This window comes from Cnephaeus nilssonii (assembly GCF_951640355.1).
Source record: "Cnephaeus nilssonii genome assembly, chromosome: 14".
NCBI lineage: Eukaryota > Metazoa > Chordata > Mammalia > Chiroptera > Vespertilionidae > Cnephaeus > Cnephaeus nilssonii.
In genome coordinates, this window is record NC_137085.1 from 25,330,274 (window position 1) to 25,350,969 (window position 20,696).

Here is a 20,696-nt window from a genome sequence, read left to right on the forward strand (position 1 = left end):
TTCGCACTTTCACTTTTTGATGGTGGAAGACGGGCCTCCCTTCCCATCTCCCAAATTAAACATTTCGAAATCAATCAACAAGATTTATTAGCCAGTCCCTCCTCCCTAAGGGATTTTCTCTGGTCTCCTGGGACACATTTGTCACTAAGTGGTGTGCAGAGAGCCTGGGCGACTGTATGAGGGAGAGCCATTTCTTACTGGAAATGATGAATTTAAGTGTGAATTTCTTGCCGCAAACAAAAACAAAAATCTAGAAGCGTTAAAAGCTCCTCGTTCCTAAGCTTGCCTCTGAGTTGGATGCATCCTCTTTTAAAGATATGAATTTTTTCAGAAAATATCTGAGTGAAACAATGGCAGACAGACATGGTTCCCGTGTGTCCGCTGGGATCATATGTTGACATTTTATTTCTTCGACCTGTCACAATCTTGGGAGTGTGTGGGGGGGACGGAGAGGGGAGGGTGCAGCGGTTCAGACTCGAAGAAGGTTCTAGCTAGCACCAGAAACTTGGAAACCAAACTCGTGTTACAGATGACATAGGTCTATTTCTTCGCCTCCGCTCCCACTTGAGACAGGGTGGTGTGGAGGAGACCGTGGGAGGATGCTCCGAAAGTTGACCCGGCGGAGAGGAACCCAGCCTCTGCCCTGCCGCGGATTCCAGTCCAGCCGCGGAAGGAAGGAGGGCGCTGCTGCCTCGCATCCATTCAAAGGCTGGGCGGTGGGGGGAGCGGACCTGGAGCCGCGCGGCGCTGACGCACGCGAGGCGCATGATTGACGCAGGCGATGTTACTAAATTCGGCGGTTGGCCCGGCCCCGCCGCCGGCGCGCGCGGCAGATAGCGGAGTAGGTTCCCCGTCGGTCACCCCCACCCCGTCTCCATTCAGCGCCGCGCGGGGCGGGGCGGGGCGCGGCGGGGCGCGCCGGGAGGGGCGGGGTGGGGCGCGCTGCGCGCCGCCGCGCTGGGATCCGGCCGCACCAAATATAGTCGGGCCCGGCTATTTTTAGCCCGGGCTCGGGGGCGAGCGCGCCGCGCGAGGGGGGCGCCCTGACCCCGCCAGGGGTGCGGAGCGGGCGGGGGCGGAGTAGCCATCTTGGACTCCGCTCGACCCCGTCTGGTGGCGGGCGACGCTGGTCCGGGCTCCGCGCTGGGGGTCGGGGTGAGTGGGTGTGAGCTGTGGGAGCGAGGGCGGCGCGGGCTGTGACCCGAGGGGGGAGGGTGGGGCGCGGGCGCGGGCGCGGGGTCCGCCGGGAGGGGTGGCGCGGGCGAGGCAGCGGGGCGCACGGCCCGTGGGGCGAGCGTGAGCGGACGGACGTCTGATCCCGGCGGCCCTGCCACCCCGCGGCCTGGCCAGCCCCGAGTCGCGTGGGGGCGGAGCCGCCCGCGGCCACCACTTCCTGAGAGCCGGGGATACCCCTCCCGAACGTCACGGAGGAGCCGAGGCGGCGGTGGCGGCCCCGGGCTCATCCTGCACTTGCATCACGGGTGCAACAGCAGCTGCTCTGCTCCTTTGTGGCTTTTTCCCCTGTTGAGTAACTGCTTTGTTAACTGAAAATACCATGACGGGCCAGTGTGATCACCAGCTTCAGACCTCAAAGAAAGTGAAGCTGTCAGGCAAGAAGAGGGAGACTCCCTTAGCCGGCTGCGATGGTATCTGGTGGGTGGGTGTGTAGAGAAGCACTTGACAATTTCCACGTATTACTTCTTGCCTAACTCTTCACCTCCCCCCCCCCCCCCCAAGAAGGTTTAAAAATACTTTTATTTCCATGCGGTAAAAATTTCATGTGTTCTGCACCCCACCCGTTCCCCCTTCAATTTGAAATCTCACACAGAATTGGAATCACACTAAATAAAGCAGGAACCCTAAATTTAGGCACAGTTTTTAGGAAACGGGACATCTTTCAACGAATTTATTTAATAAGCTCCATTTTCTAAATATACAAAAGGTCCTTGCCCACTCAAGGTAGTTATAAAACTACTAACCAAGTTCTTAGGAATTGTGCTCCCTCAGTTTTAACCCTGCATTTTTGTTTACCTTGAATTAAAAATAATCCTATTCCTTGCTGAATATCTCCAGGTAAAGCATTTCTCTTTGAGTAAGTGTATCTTTCTGGACATCTGTGTTGGTTAATGTTGTGCTTCCCTGCCCCCGTGGTCACTAATCTTTGTTCCTTGATGACTATTAGGTTCTGGGCTGTTGTCTGATTGCCCTGAACCAATCAGCTGGTGTAGGGCTTCTCTGAGTAGGAAACTGGACTGACTGTTGGAGGATTCCAGTGGTCACTGATAAGTGGTAACATTTTTGCACTGAAATGGAAAGTCTTGGAAGCAGAGACCTGGCTCTGTTACAAAATGGGACACCATCCCCTGCTTAATCCTAGGTCCCTAGACATATGCAATTCTTTAGGAAACCTCACATGAAATGAATCATTCTCTTTAAAAAATATATATTTTTATTGATTCCAGAGAGGAAGAGAGATAGAAACATCAATGAGAGAGAATCATTGATCGGCTGCCTCCTGCATGACCCCCACTGGGGACTGAGCCCGAAACCCAGCCATTGACCAGAATCGAACCTGGGACCCTTCAGTCTGCAGGCTGATGCTCTGTCCACTGAGTTATGGTGGAATCATTCTCTTTTCAAGTTAATATGTGTTCTATAACTTTTCAAAAGTCTGATTTACTAGAAGTCAGGGGTAATATTCTATAAGGCATGTGTATGACTATTTCAGTAATCTACCTTTTGGATGACTTTTTTTTTTATTAAAGGAAAGTTAATACTTTATAAAGCTCTCATTTTAGGAAATCAAGTAGAATAAGACTACCTTAATCTATGAAATGTTGTACCTGGTTTTGCCCTTGTTCTAGAAGAGGGACATTTATGTGTGGCCTCAGCAACGAAAGTAGTTAGTTTCTGCTTTCATAATACTTACAGCAGCCAATCTGTTAAAGGCTCTTTCGATGAAGTAACTTATTACAGATTCACTGGATAATTAACTTTCATTTTGTTTTGGTTTTGTAGGTATAATCTATCTGCAAGAACGAAAGTGCTCTTTCTCTTAGACAATAAAATATGAACATTTGGGGACATTTATTATGTGTGATAGAAAGCAATTGCTTTAACAAAGTGGGACTTACTTGCTTTAAATGCTCTTCTGATTAAGCAATGACATATAATCTTGTTGATTTTGCTAATAGGTAAAGAATGATGGTGAGTCTTATTAATGCAAAGATTGGGTGAAGAAAGGCAAAATAAAAATTTCAAGCCAGAAGTTAACTAAGGTGAATATAGGAAGGAAAGTTAAAAAAAAAATTGTGTGTAACTTCAAGTTTTCTAGAATCAGTGTAGACATTCTCTATTGTATTTAAGAGATGTATATAAAATTTAGTAACCTGAGGTACATTGACATATACTTAAGTGTATGGGACTCAGGTACGTGGGACTACTACAGTAGCCTATCTGACCTACCCGCATACCATCCCTTCTTTATCAACTCTATTATCGCCAGATTAATCTTCCTAAAATATAGCTTTTGTTATATAACTCTCTGGCTCAAAAGTCTTCAGCAGTTGGATCTTATCTCTACCATAAAACACCAAAGCCTCTATATCGTGGCCTCTTAATTTCCACAGGATTTCTCTGTTCTCGTCGAACTGATATCTTCACTGTTCTTCAAACATTCTTTTACCCTTCCACATTTATTCATAGTTTCCCTTTTTATGGCATTTCCTTCTTCCCCTTCTCTACTTATTGAAATTTTACCCTTCCTCTAAAATTAGCTCAGTTTGTGCTTTAGTCTTTCATAAAATTCTTATTTTACTGCCTTGTTCTTGTGCTCTTGTGTTCATTGCTTATTCCCCTGTCAAACTATAAGCTTCAGAAGCATGTCTCACACATCTTGGAGATTTCTGTGGCAACTCAGTTTACCATAGTAAATATTTCCCCATTTAAATTTGAGTTAATAATATAAGTAACAAATTGTATGAATGGGTATCTTGACATGAGTGGATGTATATGAGATCACACATTAGTTGTTTTCTTTACCTGAACTTCGATACTCATGATTGAACATACCTTGTCAAGGTGCCTGCCACAAGTCCAGACAGCTGCATGGTGATACAAGGAAGTTGCAGTTTGGCTTATATTTGAAATATCTGCGTAGGAAGATTTGCTATGATTTTTTTTTTTCCTGGTAGACTTTTGGTTTGACTCTCATTCTACCCTCTTTCCTCTATTTGCACTTTCTCTTGGGCTGCTTTGTCTCGGTGATAAACTGGATGCTATAGGCTAGGAAATGTTAATAACTTCTTTTGGAAAAATTTCTTAATGTTTGGAAAATTGAGAACCAGTTAAATATAAAAATTCTTGAATCCTTTACCTTTTCCAAAGTATATTTATATAGATTTGTCTGACTCTATATATCTGCAGAAATAAACTAGGCAAAGAAAATTTGGAATTATGATTTGTTAGAAGTTTCAGAGAGAGACCCATCTGACTTTAAAATTTACTTTAATAAAGAAAAAGTAATAGATCAGGAAAGACTTTTTATGTTATAGACAATTTTAGAAAAGAGTGAAAAACCAAGATGGAAAGATTACTTGGTAGTATAAGTGCTAATAATATTTTAAAATCTCATTAAGTAATATTTGTCTATTCACTACTAAAAAACAGGACAGGCTTGCATTCTAGTTAAAAAGGTAGTTTTTATTTCTTAGTCATGTTTTCCCCAGTCTCTGGTAAACTCTGGAAGACCACAAGTGGTTTGAGGAGAAAAGTTATTACTCATGAGTGTTAAACCTATTGAGGATATTATTTATGCCTGTGAAATAAGATCTGCATTTGAGCTACAGTTGATGTATAAAGTAAACATCCCTTTCCACATATAACCGTACACCTCTTTCCCATCACCTAACTCTGGAAAAAAACAACAACACACAAACAAACCCCAAAACAACCCACCAAAAAAAATCCTGATTGCTTTACATGTACAAGTTCAGTTCCTTCAGCATGTTCTCCAAGAGTGGGATGCTGCATTTCAGGGAGACCACAAGATTGCTTCTCAGAGGCCTGAATCTGGCTTTGCTGCTGTGAAGCAGCCCTGCCTTGGGTAAGTTAATTAATCTTTTGGTGGGGCCTTGGTATCATCATCTGTAAAATGATAGTGTTCGGCTCACTATATGATCTTTAAGAATCTTTCAAGTTGTAAAGTTGAATGCTTTTTTAGGTTCATTCAATATTGTGACTCCTGGGTCAACTCTGGCCTGTTCTATCACTGTCTGATTGCTGTAGTCAGGAGGCGCCTGAACTCTTTTTGTATTTAACACGTGTGCTTATAGTAGCAATATTATGTTAAAATGCTTTGCCTTGCATGATAACTAACCGTAGCCATTGAGTGAGATCTTGGTGGCCTGACAGAGTTAATGTACTGCCAGCATCACAGCCTTTGCCTGTCCGTAAAGTGGAAACAAGCAGAAACCTGGATAGTCCAAAAGTCATTTTATATTTTTAGCTTTGAAATTTGTTTTTGTACAATCATTTGAATATGGATGAGTCACAAATTGACTTCATACAAATTAATAAACTTTCATTGGAATGGATTCTGTTGTTTGTTCCTTTTCAGTTCTTTTCTGATCTTCACTGTGAGCTAAGAATAAGCCATTTCTTAAATGTCACAGCCAAGGCAGAAGTGTCCTGTCTGCTTTTTTCCTAGAGAAGGACTGGTGATGCTGGGGTTGCAAGTCTTTATATCTCTCTTTAGAGGGTGAGTCAATGGAGAAAGTGAAATATTAAGAAGGCAGGTAAAAAAAAAAAGTACCAAGTAGCTATTAACCCTTTGCACTCGCTTGCTTTTTTCTCGATTCCTTTATTCTACTCGGGATTTAATTTTTTAAATACCCCGGATTTCAGAAAGCGCGGCAGTAGAGTAAAAAACTGGAGTTTCTTTTCATACAAACTTATTTATTTGGATTTTTTTATATTTCAAATTATTGATACATTCGAAGAGTAATTTTAATCTTGACATCCGAGTGCAAAAGGTTAAGTTGAAAAATGCTAGCAAAGAGAGCAGAAAGAATACATTCTGTTTGCAAACTTTTTAGGTTTGCAGTTGGGTACATCTTTATGGATAAATAAGAGCTGACTATTATGAGCAGGGGTGGGGAATGTCTGGCCCTCAGGCCATATAAGGCCCACGAAATCTTTTGGTCTGGCCCTGCCAAGGCATTAGGGTTGAGCTAATTAAATGTTTGACCAAATATAGCTAATTTTTAAGTTGATAATTTTGTATGGCCTGAGAATCCTATATAATAAAAGGGTTAATATGCAAATAGACCGAACGGCAGAACAACCAAACAATCCAAGTGTAATATGCTAATGATATGCTAAGGCTGCTCTACCACTCACTATGATGTGTACTGACCACCAGGGGGCAGACAATTGACTGGTCGACCAGTCACTATGACATGCACTGAACACCAGGGGGCAGATGCTCCAACTGGTAGGTTAGCTTGCTGTTGGGGTCCAGCTGATCGGGACTGAGTGAGATGGGCTGGACACGCCCTGGAGCCCTCCCGCAGTCCTTCTCCGGCCTGATCGTGCACCTGTGGGGTCCCTCAGCCTGGTCTGTGCCCTCTTGCAACCTGGGACCCCTTGGGGGATGTTGGAGAGCTGATTTCAGCCTGATCCCGCAGGCCACTTCCCTTGGGAGGGTGCCAGAGGCAGGGCTCATGGCCGGTGAGTGCTGCTGTGGCAGCGCGAGCCTCCCCATCAGGACTGATTGGGCCCGAGCCCATGGCAGGCACAGTGGGGCCGGGATGAGTGGGAGTGGCAGGTAGGAGCTGCAGGCGGTGTTAGACTACGTTTCGGCCCAATCCCTGCAGGCCACCCAGAGGGACCCCACCTGTGCACGAATTTGTGCACCAGGCCTCTAGTAATGTTATAAATATCCAAATGGTACTTGGCAGTAAAAAGGTTCCCCACCACCAGGCATTGGGAAATACCCGAGTTTTAACACATTGCAGGTTAATGTATTATCTAAGTTTGGATAGTAAAAAATTTTGTCCATTAATTTAGGGTAATTTTTTAAATGCCTATTCTACATATTTAGATATTTGGTTTCCTGCTTAGATCTTGTAATTAGTAATTGATTTTTTTTTAAAAAAAACGTAATACATTTTCCAGTATTTATTCCGCATGTTTATAGTCCACTACTGGAAAAATTCTTCCCTAACATCTGTTCTGCATTAGTTTCCTTTTCCAGTTATGTTTTTCTGTTTTATCAATTGTAGTGATGAGAATAGGAAGTCATATTTTAAAGATTTATGTTATTTAAATTTAGTAAAATTGAAATACACTACCTTATTTGTAATTTCTGAAAATGATTGCCTTATTTAAAATTCACATGTTAAATTGCTATATTAACAATAGAATAAACTGGATAAAATTTGAAATCACTTTATCATAGTTTTGTAGCACCTTAGAGTTGTAAATTGACCTTTTAGAGACTTTTTCATATTTCAATTTTTTTGAGAGAAGCTTCTATTTTTCTCAAAATCTCTTAAAAATGTCTTTTTTGTTTAACGTATCTTGGCCATATTTATTTTTGGGGGAAGAATTTATTGTGCACTTAAAGCAATTTTTGTCACAGAGTAGGTTCTTTGTAAACATTTGATGAAAGAATGAAAGCAGTTTTCAAGAAGCTTTTTTCAAAATATTCTATTTTCTTTATCATTTTTTTTCTTTTAATTTTTTGTGGTTAATCCTCATCTGAAGATACTTTTTTTCTATCGACTTTTAGAGAATGGAAGGGAGGGGGAGAGACAGAGAGAGAAACATCAATGTGAGAGAGACACATCGATTAGCTGCCGCCCACACACGCCTCCACTGGGGCTAGGGATCGAGCCTCTAACCAAGGTATGTGCCCTTAACTGGAATTGAACCCCGGATCCTTCAGTCTGCAGGCTGATGCTCCAACCACTGAGAAAACAATCAAGAGTAACTGTTTTCTTTATCCTAACCAGCCTCCAGGCCTTATTAACTTTTCTGAGAGAGTTTTACTCGGGTTAGGCATAAGAGAGGAGCAGAGAAGGCCTGCTGTCCATTTTTGTGCTGCTGTTAACTACACCTCCCTGTCCCATCATTTGCAACTAGTCTTCCAGTTGCCCATGCTGAGGATAGTACCCCTGAGTTACACCACTCTGTGACACCTGTGTTTGCACTAAGAACCAATTCAGGTATCCTAAGGAATTACCACCTTTTGACCCCAGGACCCTAAGAATTAATCTCTGGCTTATCTCTTTATTTTGATATGCTACTTTTGCCATGACACTTTCACAAGCTTGTGTTCTTCCCTCTTTTTTTTCACTGTCTCTTCCCTGGGCATATACAACCTGTCATCAGGGAGTTCTTTTCTTCTAGCCATCAGATTTCCATCTATAACCCTGACTTAGTTTTCCATTTCTAGATGCTACTATTCAAGGCCTCCAGATCTTGATCTGTCATCCATAGACTAAGGGGCCCAAATGTAGACTATTACCTGGGAGCTTGAATTATATCTTCTAAACATTTAATCTATTAAACATTCTAAGATTTAATTTTTGCAAAGGTAATGCATTCATGTGATTCAAACAACAAAATGTCTAGCAATGAAAAGTTTCCCTTCTACCCCTGTTCCCATCTACCTATTTCCCATCTTTCTAGAGTTTTAATAAAATGCATATTGAAGCCAATAAAAACAAAAATTCTGTTTTCCTTTCCTTTTTTATACAAATGGAAGTTTATATGTATTATTGTGCGTTTTACACTTAACAATGTGGAGTTCTTTCCATAACAGTGGAAAAATATCCAAGATATATTTCACTTTAACAACATAATTGGATATCTCTCCCACGTCATTGTGTGTCTATAGCATCATTTATTTAACCAGCCCCATATTGATAGACTTTCGGGAAATTTTCAATCTCTTGCTATTACAAGTAATGCTGCAATAAATACTTTTATTACATAGATTATTTCACACTTGTGAAATATATTTGTAAGGGTAAATTACTAAAAGTAGAGTTGCTGACGAAAGAGTGTAAATCATGGTAGTTTTAGACGTACAACCAAATTGCCCTACATAGAGGCTGTACAGTTTACACCCACCTCCCCCACCAGAAATGTACGAGAATGCCTGATTACCCATATTCTTGCTAGCAAATGTGTTATTGAACTTTTGGATTTTTTCCAATCTGATAGGTGAAAATGTTATCTTAGTGTAGTTTTCATTTCTGTTTCTCTTATGAATTAGTTTGAATATCTTTTCATATGTTTAAGAGCCATTTGTAAGTGTCTCAGTAGTCTTTGTTTTGGGAGGGGTGGGTCATTTCAAAACAATCTCGTAGCTAGTTGATTATTATGGAGATTGGCCTTTTTTAATATGAACTGTAACATCACATCCCCTTACCCTGTTATTTATTTTTCTGTCTTTGCTTATGGTGCTTTTGCTCTGTAGATATTTTTCTAAAATGTAGTTGAATTTGTAAGTCTTCTCTTTTATGTCTGGATTTTGTGTCATAGTTAGAAAACCCTGTCATACTACAAGGTTATAAAAGAATTTTATCTCATTGTCTTCTACTACTTTGGTGCTTTCTATTTTTATGCTTAAATATTTTTTTAATCCTCACTTGAGGATGTTTTTATTGCTTTTATTTTTTTTTTGAGAGAGAGAGAGAGAGAGAGAGAGAGAGAGAGAGAGAGAAACATTGATGTGAGAGAAATATTGATCAGTTGCCTCTCTCTACGTGCCCCGACCAGCAATTGGACCTGCCACCTTTTGATGCACGGGATGATGGTCCAAACAACTGAGCCACCTGGCCAAGGCTTTATGCTTAAAGTTTTGACCCATTTTTCTTGGTGTATGGTTGAAATATAGGTCCAACTTATTTTTTTTTTCCAAATGGCTACTCAATTGCCCCAACAGCATTAGTGAATAGTCCATCTCTACATTTTTTTTTAACTTCTTACCAAAAACAACAGAACTGTTAAATCTATAACCCTCTCCCCCTTATATACTTTGCTGTGACTGAATATGAATACAGTTCTCTGTTTTCCTTTTTTTCCTATAGAACGCCTTCTTTAATGGCAAAAATGTCTTTCACTGTGCTACCTTCCTGCTTTCCTCAGCAACATCCTGGCAGACAGTGAATATTTGAATGATTAGAGGCTGCTCAGAAAGCTCTCCAGGATTTTTTATTGACTATAACTGGCTAAAAAGAAATCCTAACTATAATCAGGTTCCTTAGAAGGCTGTTAAAATCAGAGATGTCTTCTAGCTCTCTCTAGCCATATTAATATTACCTTTTGTAATTTGGAGCGGGAACCATAACATGCCAGAAAAGTGGTTTGGATTCCTCATCATGCAGTGGCTACTCCAGAACCTCATTTACTTGAGGAAGTGATTGTGGGTGAATGACTTGGGGAACATGCATCCTTAATTGAGCCCCAAGAAGATTAAGTTTTTTCATCTAGGGAAAACCCCAACAATGTTCTAAGGGAAAGTATCCAAGCAGGCAGACGAAAATGAATTTATTTGATACCCTTACTGGTACTTTTGAAGCTAATTGGACTAGTTTTACAGCTCCTTGATAAAATACATTCTTCTACTTTGAATCATTGCCCTAGATTATCTTTCTCTGTCAAATTAGGGCATCTTGTCGGTTCTTTATTATTAAACTTTTTTGGGGGGATCATATTTCTTATCTCTGCCTTCAGACTTTCCCTTGATGATGGTAGTATATTGTTTGTCCAATACCAATTTGACTTGAAGTTATTGTGGCCGAAACCAATTTTGGCCAAATACAGTTCAGTTGAAAGCAAACTAATCAACTAGATCAGTGGTTCTCAACCTTTCCAATGCCGCGACCCTTTAATACAGTTCCTCATGTTGTGGTGACCCCCAACCATAAAATTATTTTCACTGCTACTTCATAACTGTAATTTTGCTACTGTTATGAATCGTAATGTAAATATGTGTGTTTTCCGATGGTCTTAGGCGACCCACAGGTTGAGAACCGCTGCTGTAGAGCAGCGGTTGGGGGTCACCACAACATGAGGAATCACTGAACTAGATAAATTGGTTAAAACAATGATTTGGTAAAAAAACAACAACAACAACAAAAAAAACAAGGAATGTCCTAAATTACTAGTTTTTTGAGTAGTGATAATTTTAGTGTATTATAGGATAATTAACACTTTTGATTCATTTCCTAAGGACCTTTCTAATTTTTCTTTTACATTTCAAATTAATTTTCAGCTACAACCTGGCAGTCAGTGTTTGTGATACAAAAAAATTAAAACAACTTAGCTGCCCAATAATAGGAGACTATTTGAACAAGCTTAATCTTTTTTTTCTCCCATTTCTTTTTGAACAAGCTTGATCTTAACTACAAGGCAATAAGAGGTTAATTGGAACAACTAAAACATTGAGCGATAAGATAAAAACATTTTCCTTTATTTATTTTTTATTCTCTTCATTAAAAAGGCAATGCATGTGCAGTACAGGACACTCAGAAAAATGTAGATAAGGAATAGAAGGACAAAAGAAAAACAAAGCCATAAATCAACTCACCCAGGAATAACCACTGTTGTCCTTTACTGTCTTTTCAAATAAATCTTATACACATAAATTACATACTGTTTGTAATCTGCCATTATTTAAGCATTCTCCAATTATTGATTAGTCACCTTTGTCCAGGATTAGGTTTTGGTTCCTTTCTGCCTTTTGTCTTGCAGGTGTGGGCCAGTCCACCTTAATTGGAAGTGGGTGGCCATTCTTTTTTCTTCTTTCCCTCAATCCTGTGCCCAGCCCCAAAGGCCCCTCCTGCTTCCTTTAAGGGAGACAGTTTGTAAATGAAGCCATTCTGCCAAGTCTTTCTGTGGACTTACAAAAGGGACTCAGTTCCAAATGCCTGTGGAATCTCCCATTATATATAAAATAAATTTTGGAGTTCATGCTTGATGTATATTATGTGTATATGTATGTAAATTAGATGGGGAGAGTTAAGTGAGAGGAGGATTAGATTGGATTCCCACTAAAATAAAAATAAGAAAGTTATTATCTTTGTAGGGAAATTATTTAGAGATTTTCTCTAAATATATGCCATGTGTTGTGTCCAAACCCAAGTCCCTGGTAGATATCACTACTCAGTCACGGCACTACTTCCCATTGGATCCAAACTCAGCTTTGAGTCTTTATTGAAATGGTATTCTAGGTCGCTGTATCTACTGAAGTTGCTGTGAGAGACATTCTTTTTTTTGTTTGTTATTGTTAATCCTCACCTGAGGATATTTTTCCATTGATTTTTTTTGGAGAGAATGAAAGGGAGAGGGAGAGACAGAGAGAAACAGTGATGGGAGAGAGACACATTGATTGGTTGCCTCCTACACTTACCACGACCAGGGCCAGGGAACCTGCAATCAAGGCACGTGCCCTTGACCGGAATTGAACCCAGGACCCTTCATTCTGCAGGCCGACACTCTATCCACTGAGCCAAACTGGCTAGGGCTGTTTAATATTCTTGCTCTAAAATGTTACATTAAAGTATTTTGTAAATAGTGGATTGAACAAGAAAGTTATAAAATGTTTTATATTTGATAAATAAGTTTATGATGGTAAATATGGGATGTGAGCAAAGAGTAATTATCTGAATCTCAGGCAGAGCACATGCCTAATAGTTGAGATTATGGAAGCAGCGTAATTAAGTTATAGGTTTGTTATGGAGTAAAAACAGTGTCACAATAATACTCATCATTATAAATTGCCCCTGGTTTGGTCATGGTGATTGACTCTGCAGCATTCATTCCACCCCAGATGATTAGTCTAAGCAATCTTGGTTAATTCCATTTCCTCTGACAAGGAAGAGTTAAGAATGAATGGCCTGCAACCTGTTCTGCCCAGTGAGAGGTGAAGGGAAGTCTAGAAGAGGGTGCTTCTGGGAAAGGGTTTTTTGTCCCTAAAAAGAGATAAAAGAAGGAGATGGTACCTCTTCTCCTGATGATGTCCTGTCTGAAAATAATGGCCAGAGCTGCCCAAGCCATTTTAGGAGAAACTAGTTTTGGATGAATCTGATCTAGATGACAGAACACAGAAGAAACCTGAGCCCTTGATGACCTTACTGAACTGCTGATTGTATTGTACTTGGTCTCCCTTACCTTCCGAACTTCCAGTTCTGTGAGATAATTCAGTTCCTTGTTGTGTAAGCCAGTGTGATCTGGGATTTTGTCACATGCAGTCCAAAGCATTCTGGGTTATATACTCACTTTGTCCCAAGCAAATTCACGTCAGATGGATTTTATTTTATTCTGATAACATTGGGCGTTCTTCCCTCCCCTGTCTTCTAGCTGCAGATTCTGACTGGCTAATCTCAGTCTTCTCTCAGGGGCTCTATTTTAGACCACGGTTTTTCAAGAAAGCAGCAAGGAACCAATCAGCACCCATCTTTTCTGGATCTTTTGGATTGTTCAGATATCTGGTGGTGTCACTGTGCCTGTTTGTTCCTTCTTTTATTTCCTGATTCTGATTCCTTGCTTTGATCTCAGTCCCTGCTCTTGCATATTTTGCATTTTATATCGGGCCTCAAGATTGTCTAATAGATTTATTTTCCTCTCTTCTCCCCACTGCTCCTCTTTCTCCAGATCTCTCTCATCCATTCCTTCCCACTTTGTGACTACCTTGTGGTCAGTGGGGCTGTTCCAAGCAGATGTATATAACCTTTGCCAGAAAAAATAGTGAGTTAAGAAGTTAAATAAGTAATCGTAAGATATTTGGTGTAGATGGGTACTTTGTCCATTTTCTCACCTAGTGCCTTTTATTCCTGGCACAGAATAAGTAGCACCAGAAATAATCTAGGGGGCAGGACACTTGAGTCACTTAAAGACATTGTGTTTCTTTGAAATTTGTTACTAATTCTTGTCTAATTTTTCAATAATATTGTTATGATTTAAATATAATAAGGTAAAAAATTAAAAAAGAATACTTAATCTTTGTTCAATTTTCTGATTGTTTTCCAGTGAACTATTGTCAAAGTCTCTAGAATCAGCTCTATGTAGCTTGTTAGTCTATGTGGAAAGGGCAATGAAGTAAGATGTGGGACATAATAGTAATTAGGGATTGAAGTTGATATTTTTGTGGCAGCTTACAGCCCGAAATGAAAAGAAAAGGCCGCACTATATGAAGGGGAAGTAAAGGTCAGGATGTAGTTCTTGAGGCTTATTTCTAGTTCAACCAGAAATTCTGGTAAGCCAAGTAAGGGGAAAGGGAAACCAATAGAAGAAATACCCCCTCTAGTGGCGAGGGGCCAGATTCTACACTTGATTGTGAAGATGGGTGATTGGGGAGTGGATGGCTTTTTAAGAATCCTGATAATCTAGAATTAGGATAATTAGGGAAGATCTCTAGCTCCAGATTTTCTTTAGATCAAGAGCATTAGCATATTTCACAGAATATGTAGTATATTCTCACATGTAATCGATTGTCTGGAAAATGTAGAGGGTATGGTTGTTGGAAGAGGTTCACAGTTTACTTTTAGACCATTTAGAAATCATCAAAATTAGGAGACTGTTGTTGCTAAACTTCTTATTGTTTCTCAGATGATACAATAGGTAGGGGGATAAACCAATTTGTAGGGGGATAAAGCCTATATTTAAAGTTATGGGCAATGCCATAGAGTAGTATTTGTCAGTAGTTATATAAAATAATGGTTGTGGATTTCCTAAGTATGATTTTTGATTTGAAATTTTTAGTGGCGATCCTGAGAACCAAATGTTTAATTTGCATCTTAGAAGTGATTTAATTGCTACTTGTGGAAAGTAATGAAGCTGAGAATATTACAATAACATATTATCCACGATTCAGTGGCATTCTTGAAGGACATCTGATCTTAAGGATGTATATTGTAGATGCTAATAATTGCATGTGATTATTACATTACAAATCTCAATGTTTATTGAAGTTTTTACGGTTTCAATTCTTGTTTGGGAAGAATTCTTTTAAATTTACTTAAAGTACTCTGAAGAAGCAACATTTTAGAGAATAAAATATTTATGATACTCTGTAACAGACCTAAGGAAGATTTGAATGCTGCTCAACTGTACTACAGGAAAGAATGATTGAAGCACAAGAAAATACATTCTGGTACAAGACTGCATTATCAAAGTGCCATTTATTTATTTTTAATGTCAAATTTCCTTTCTCCAAAGGGAAGAAATTTGAAGCTTCCAGTAGAACCAGCCTCTAAGTAATTTGGAATATGTTTGATGATTTTTCTTGTGAAATGAAAATAGAAAATTTCTCTAGAAAATACAAACTTGTACGTGGGTAAAGTGAGATTAGAGTTATGAAATTAACCTTTATGCATAACTTGTAGAACTGGTATCTTTAGTTATGGTTATACTTCATAAATATACTTGATTTCAGGACAGAAGAACTAGGTCTGGCAGTGGAGCAGGATCTACCTATTGGGGAAAACCAGAAATAGGAAGGAGAGGTTATGAATGGTATTCCTAGATGAGAAAAATTCAGTATGGAATAATTAAGGTCAGCCAGAGAAGGAATTATGATTATGGTAAGTGAATTTAAAGACATTGTTTAAGGCAAGTCAGAACTGACTTGTTAATATATATGGGGGCAATAAATCAATTGGGTGGTTTCTTTACTAAATTAGTGTGACATTACTAGAAGATATCGGAGGGAAATGAAATAGATGATAAGTTAGTAGTAATTAGACCTTAATTAAACCCCGGTACTAAAGTGGCACTAGAGTGATAGCTTAATTCTATAAATAAAATTTGATACTAAGAATTGATACAATATTGGTATTGCTAAAATTAGGCAAGTATTGATTTGTGGAAAGGGTTGCAGCAGTGAGCTTGAATAAAGAGACCAGTCTTCAAACCTCATTTGAAATTGCATATAAAGTATAAGGATATTAATTAATATCTATATAGGATTTTACAGTATTTGGAGTGTTTTTACATACATGATCTCATTTGATTCTTATCAGAACTCTGGGGGATAGATAGTAGCACGGATTTGATTATCTGAGCTTTACAAATAAAGCCAGTGGAGTCTCGGAGAAGCTAATAGACTTACTAAAGAGCACTAGGGACTAAATAACAGAATGGGACTTGAATTCATTCATTGATACCCTGCCTGTATATAAGTTACGTGAGAAATACATTTTAGGTAAATGACATTAAGTCCATATTCATAATGCACATGGCTAATGAACCTGGAGAACATCCTACAGAGGTCTCCCATTAGGAGTTGGTCTGCTAGTGTTGACACCTGACATACTGTGGAAGGTCTGGTTGCTCTGTTCCCCTTCTTCATACTCCCTAGATTTTTCCAACTTTAGGCCCCAAGTGGGAGTCTTATGTTGGAGGATGTTGTGCAAACCACATGCGTAAAGAAAATAATTTACATTTTTCCTTACTTAGCTTCTGGAACATCAGTGATTCCATCCTCCCACTTCTATTGGGCAGAAATTGAGGTATTCTCCTTATGCTCCTTCATCTTCTCCAAAACCCACCAAACACACACACACACACACACACACACACACACACACACACACACTCTCTCACTCTTTGCCATGACTGTCAGAGGGATCCAGAATAGCTACTTTATTTTTTTCTGATTCAAGGACCTAAGAACACACAGTCTTTGTAATAAAGGAGCCCACCAGCAGCTCATGTTTTCTTACCCATTCCTACTCTTCCCATTTATAACTGTCTTTTAGCTTTCTTTTCTGTTTCTTATCATTTTACCCCTGTCACAATGTCTAGTATATAGTAGTAGGCATTCAATAAATAGTTCTTGAAAGACTAAAAGGCAAAATACATTGCATATTCAATACCTTAATGATACTCAATTGTAGAAAAATTGAATGAGATCCAGGGCCAAATTATTGCCTTGCCTTAATTTTTTTTTTTTTAAAGAGCAGATTGTTCTTAGCAGGTGTGCCCCACTTTCACCTCCACTGCCACGTTAGAGCTCGCACAGCTCCCAGATTTATTTGATTACCCGGAGTATAGTTCTGGTAGTAAGGGAACTGAATGGATACCTCAGCAAATGTGGGAGGGGATCTCCAGGTTGGAGACAGGTCTATCTCATGGTATTTCCAAGTTCCTTTGCAGTTGCATGACTTTATAATGGAAAAGTTTCCACAGATTTAAGTCCATAAAGGAAATTAATAAATCATTGGAGACATACTATTTTCTGTTAGAAAGTGGTGGGAGAAAATAATCTGTGGAAAGTAGAAGATATCCAGAAAACCCAAGTTCATGGTCTCAACTCACTTTCTAGGTTTAAACACTCCTTGCTGTTCACGGGCTTCTCCAGACTTCAATGTTGGGGGGATAGGGGTAGGCAGCAGTCTTAATTCTGTTACTTTCCAGTTTTTAAGCCCTTGCTTATATCATCAATTATATTTAAAATTGTAATAATTGTCTCTTATGATTGTTTTGATACTTCAGTCCCCCCATACACATTTTCTCCCACTAACTCTATTAACACTTTAGAATTTTTAATTCAAATTGTTTGTCATTATTTATTGATCACTATGTTAAAACCTGCAAAATTTAGATATCCAGCCCATGATCCAGAGTAAATAACCTTCATCATTCTGGTATCTATAAGAACTCAAACTTAATATAGACAGTGATGCTTAGATCCTCCTCTCCCCTGCCCCCCTCTCACTGGTGTCCTAGGAAAACCTTTAGAAATGTGAAAAAGAGGCTTAAACTTTAGGACCTTATCTTTGCCAGACAGTGCAGACTCATGTTTAGTTTGGGCCATGACGACGTACCAGCAAGCTGTCCAGACGTGTTCAAAGCAGGGAACCTGATCCTTCAGGACTTTGACTCTGGATCCCATGCAATGTACTGTAATATGCAGAGACACTGTGTGTCCAAGGATGAAGAACATCTCCTAAAGCCCCAGCATCGTGTGTGTGTGTGTGTGTGTGTGTGTGTGTGTGTGTGTGTGTGTGTGTGTGACAACCTGGAGGTAGTTTCACGTGAAAGTGATAACCCAGGCTTGAATTTGCCGTGCCTCACACTTGAATCTTGTTCACTGCCTACTCGTATCCAAACCTTATGAAGAAATTAGAAAAAGATAGACAACACCAATTGTTGGTGAGGATGTGGAGAAACTTCTGGTAGGAGTATAAAATTATGTAATCATTTGGAAAAATTTTTGGCAGTTTCTTATAAAATTAATCGTATACCCGTGCTGTGGCCTAGAAATTCTATTAGGTATTTATTCAAATGAAATGAAAACGTTCCACAAAAGGTTGTTCACAGCACTTTATTCAGACTCTCCACAAACATGAAAGACCAACAATATCCATCAAAAGAAGTATAAATTATGGTATAATGCATGTAAAAGAATATTATTCTGTAAAAACAAATGAACTACTGATACATGTAGGGACAGGAGCAAATATAAGAGCAAATTTAAAAACATTTGGTTGAGTTAAAGAAGCCAGACACAATATTGAAGGAATTTTACTTAAATAAAAATTTTAGAAGGGTCGACATTTATGTTGATAGAAATAAGAGCAGTGGTTGCCTATAAGGTTATATGGTAATTTTCTGGATGACGGAAATGTTTGATATCTTGATTGGAGTGTTGGTTACATGGGTGTATATGTTTATCAAAACCTGTTGAATTGTACACTTAAGGTTAGGCATTTCATTGTATGTATATTTATCGCTACAAAAACCAAACCAAAAGTTAACCATATGCCATTATAGCAATGACCTGTTGGGCAAAAATTATAGTAAAGAACAAATAAACAAATGGGTGATAATATTATCAGATGTAGATTTTAAGGCAAAAGCATTACAAGAAACATTAAATAAAGTAATGCATTTTATATTGGTAGAAGGTAGAATTCATAAGAAATATTAATAGTATCTGGAGGATACAGCACTGAAATATATAAACCAAAATATAAGGGGGGTTTGAGATGAGCACAATAATTGCAACTCAGTAATTGACAGAATAAGTGGATACAAAAATGATATATAAAATTTGAGTGAGAAAAACCAAGGATATATATTAAACTCTATGCCCTGTAAAGCAGTATTCAGCCTGGCTGGTGTGGCTCAGCAGTTGAGCATCAACCCAGGAACCAAGAGGTTGCTGGTTTGATTCCTGTTCAGGGAACATGTTCAGGGTTGCAGGCTTGATCCCCAGGGGAGGCTGTTTGGAAGGCAGCCAATCAGTGACGTCCTCTCTCATCGATGTTTCTATTTATCCCTCTCCCTTCCTTTCTCTCTAAAAGTCAATAAAAATATATTTAAAAACTAAAAAAAAAACCCACAAAAAACCCCCCCACACCAATAAAGACAGTATTCATTGTTTCCTGATATCCATATTAAACATTTATAAAATGTGATTATATTGTGTATCAGGATAGGAAACTTTAATTTCAAAAAGCAGAAAATGTATAAGCCATGGTCTCTAATTATCCTATATAATAAAAGCCTAATATGTTAAGTGTCCAACCATTCGACTGTTCCACCAGTCGCTATGATGCACACTGCCCACCTGGAGGCAGATGCTCCAACCGGTAGGTTAGCTTGCTGCTGGGGTCCGGCCTATCAGGACTGGGCCAGACACGCCCTGGAGCCCTCCCGCGGTCCCTCCCAGGCCCCAGTCATGCACCGGTGGGGATCCTCGGCCTGGCCTGCACCCTCTCACAATCTGGGATCCCTTGGGGGATGTCAGAGACCCGGTTTCGGCCCGATCCCCTCAGGCCAGGCTGAGGGACCCCACCAGTGCAAGAACCGGGCCTCTAGTAATACCATAAAAATTTGCAATTGATTAAAGCAAAAAAATCTAAACTCTTTAATAATTTAAAAGACATTTTCCAAAATCACTGTTGGGGCAAAGAGAAAATGTATGCATTAATAATAATAAAAACTGCTCCTAAAAACTTAAAAGTATGACTAAAGCAGTACTTAGAGCAGATTTATCATCTCAAACATATATTTAATACTAAATATGAAATGGGAAGAATTAATGATTGAAAAATTAAAAATAGAGCAACAAATATAACTGAAGCTATAGAACATACCAAAGTTAAATATAAAAATTACAGAATTGGTAAACAAAGAATGTGAAATGATAAGTTCAATTAGTATGCTGAGAAATAATAAAGCCTAATTAAGTCCAGTCAAGGGAAGAAGAAAGGAAAACAAACACAATAGTAAGATTGGAAATGGGTATCAAACCACAGATAATGAGGGACATAAGAAATCACAAGTGGACATGATAATGCTCATCTTCCAGCTAATGGATCTGAAAGTCATGATAAAATAGATGACTTCCAAAGAAAAGACTATTGTTTTCAAAATCAGAGAATATCTGCATATACTAGGACCCATACAAGGAATTGTAAAGATGATCAAAGACATATTCTACCTAGAAAACAATGGACTTTGATGATTTTATGGGTAATTCCTGAAAATGTTCAATGCTTGTTAAATATCTATACTAATAAAAGAGTAATATGCTAATTAGACCGGGTCAACTGGCCATCTTCCGGACATCTGACTTCCTTCCAGACAAAGCCATGGTGGTGGGGGACGAGGCAGAGGCAGTTAGGGGTGAGATCAGGCTGGCAGGGGAGGGCAGTTGGGGGCGACCAGGCCTG

The 20,696-nt window shown here is 39.3% G+C and overlaps 1 long non-coding RNA gene across 1 annotated transcript in view; it reads left to right on the forward strand.

Annotated features, from left to right (window-relative positions):
• Window positions 1–1,067: 1,067 nt before the first annotated feature.
• The window catches only part of LOC307110444, a 143,336-nt gene continuing 123,707 nt past the window's right edge, over window positions 1,068–20,696 (forward strand). The window contains exon 1 of the long non-coding RNA XR_013814441.1: window positions 1,068–1,155. This is a non-coding gene — a long non-coding RNA (uncharacterized lncRNA). The remainder of the gene's footprint in view (window positions 1,156–20,696) is intronic.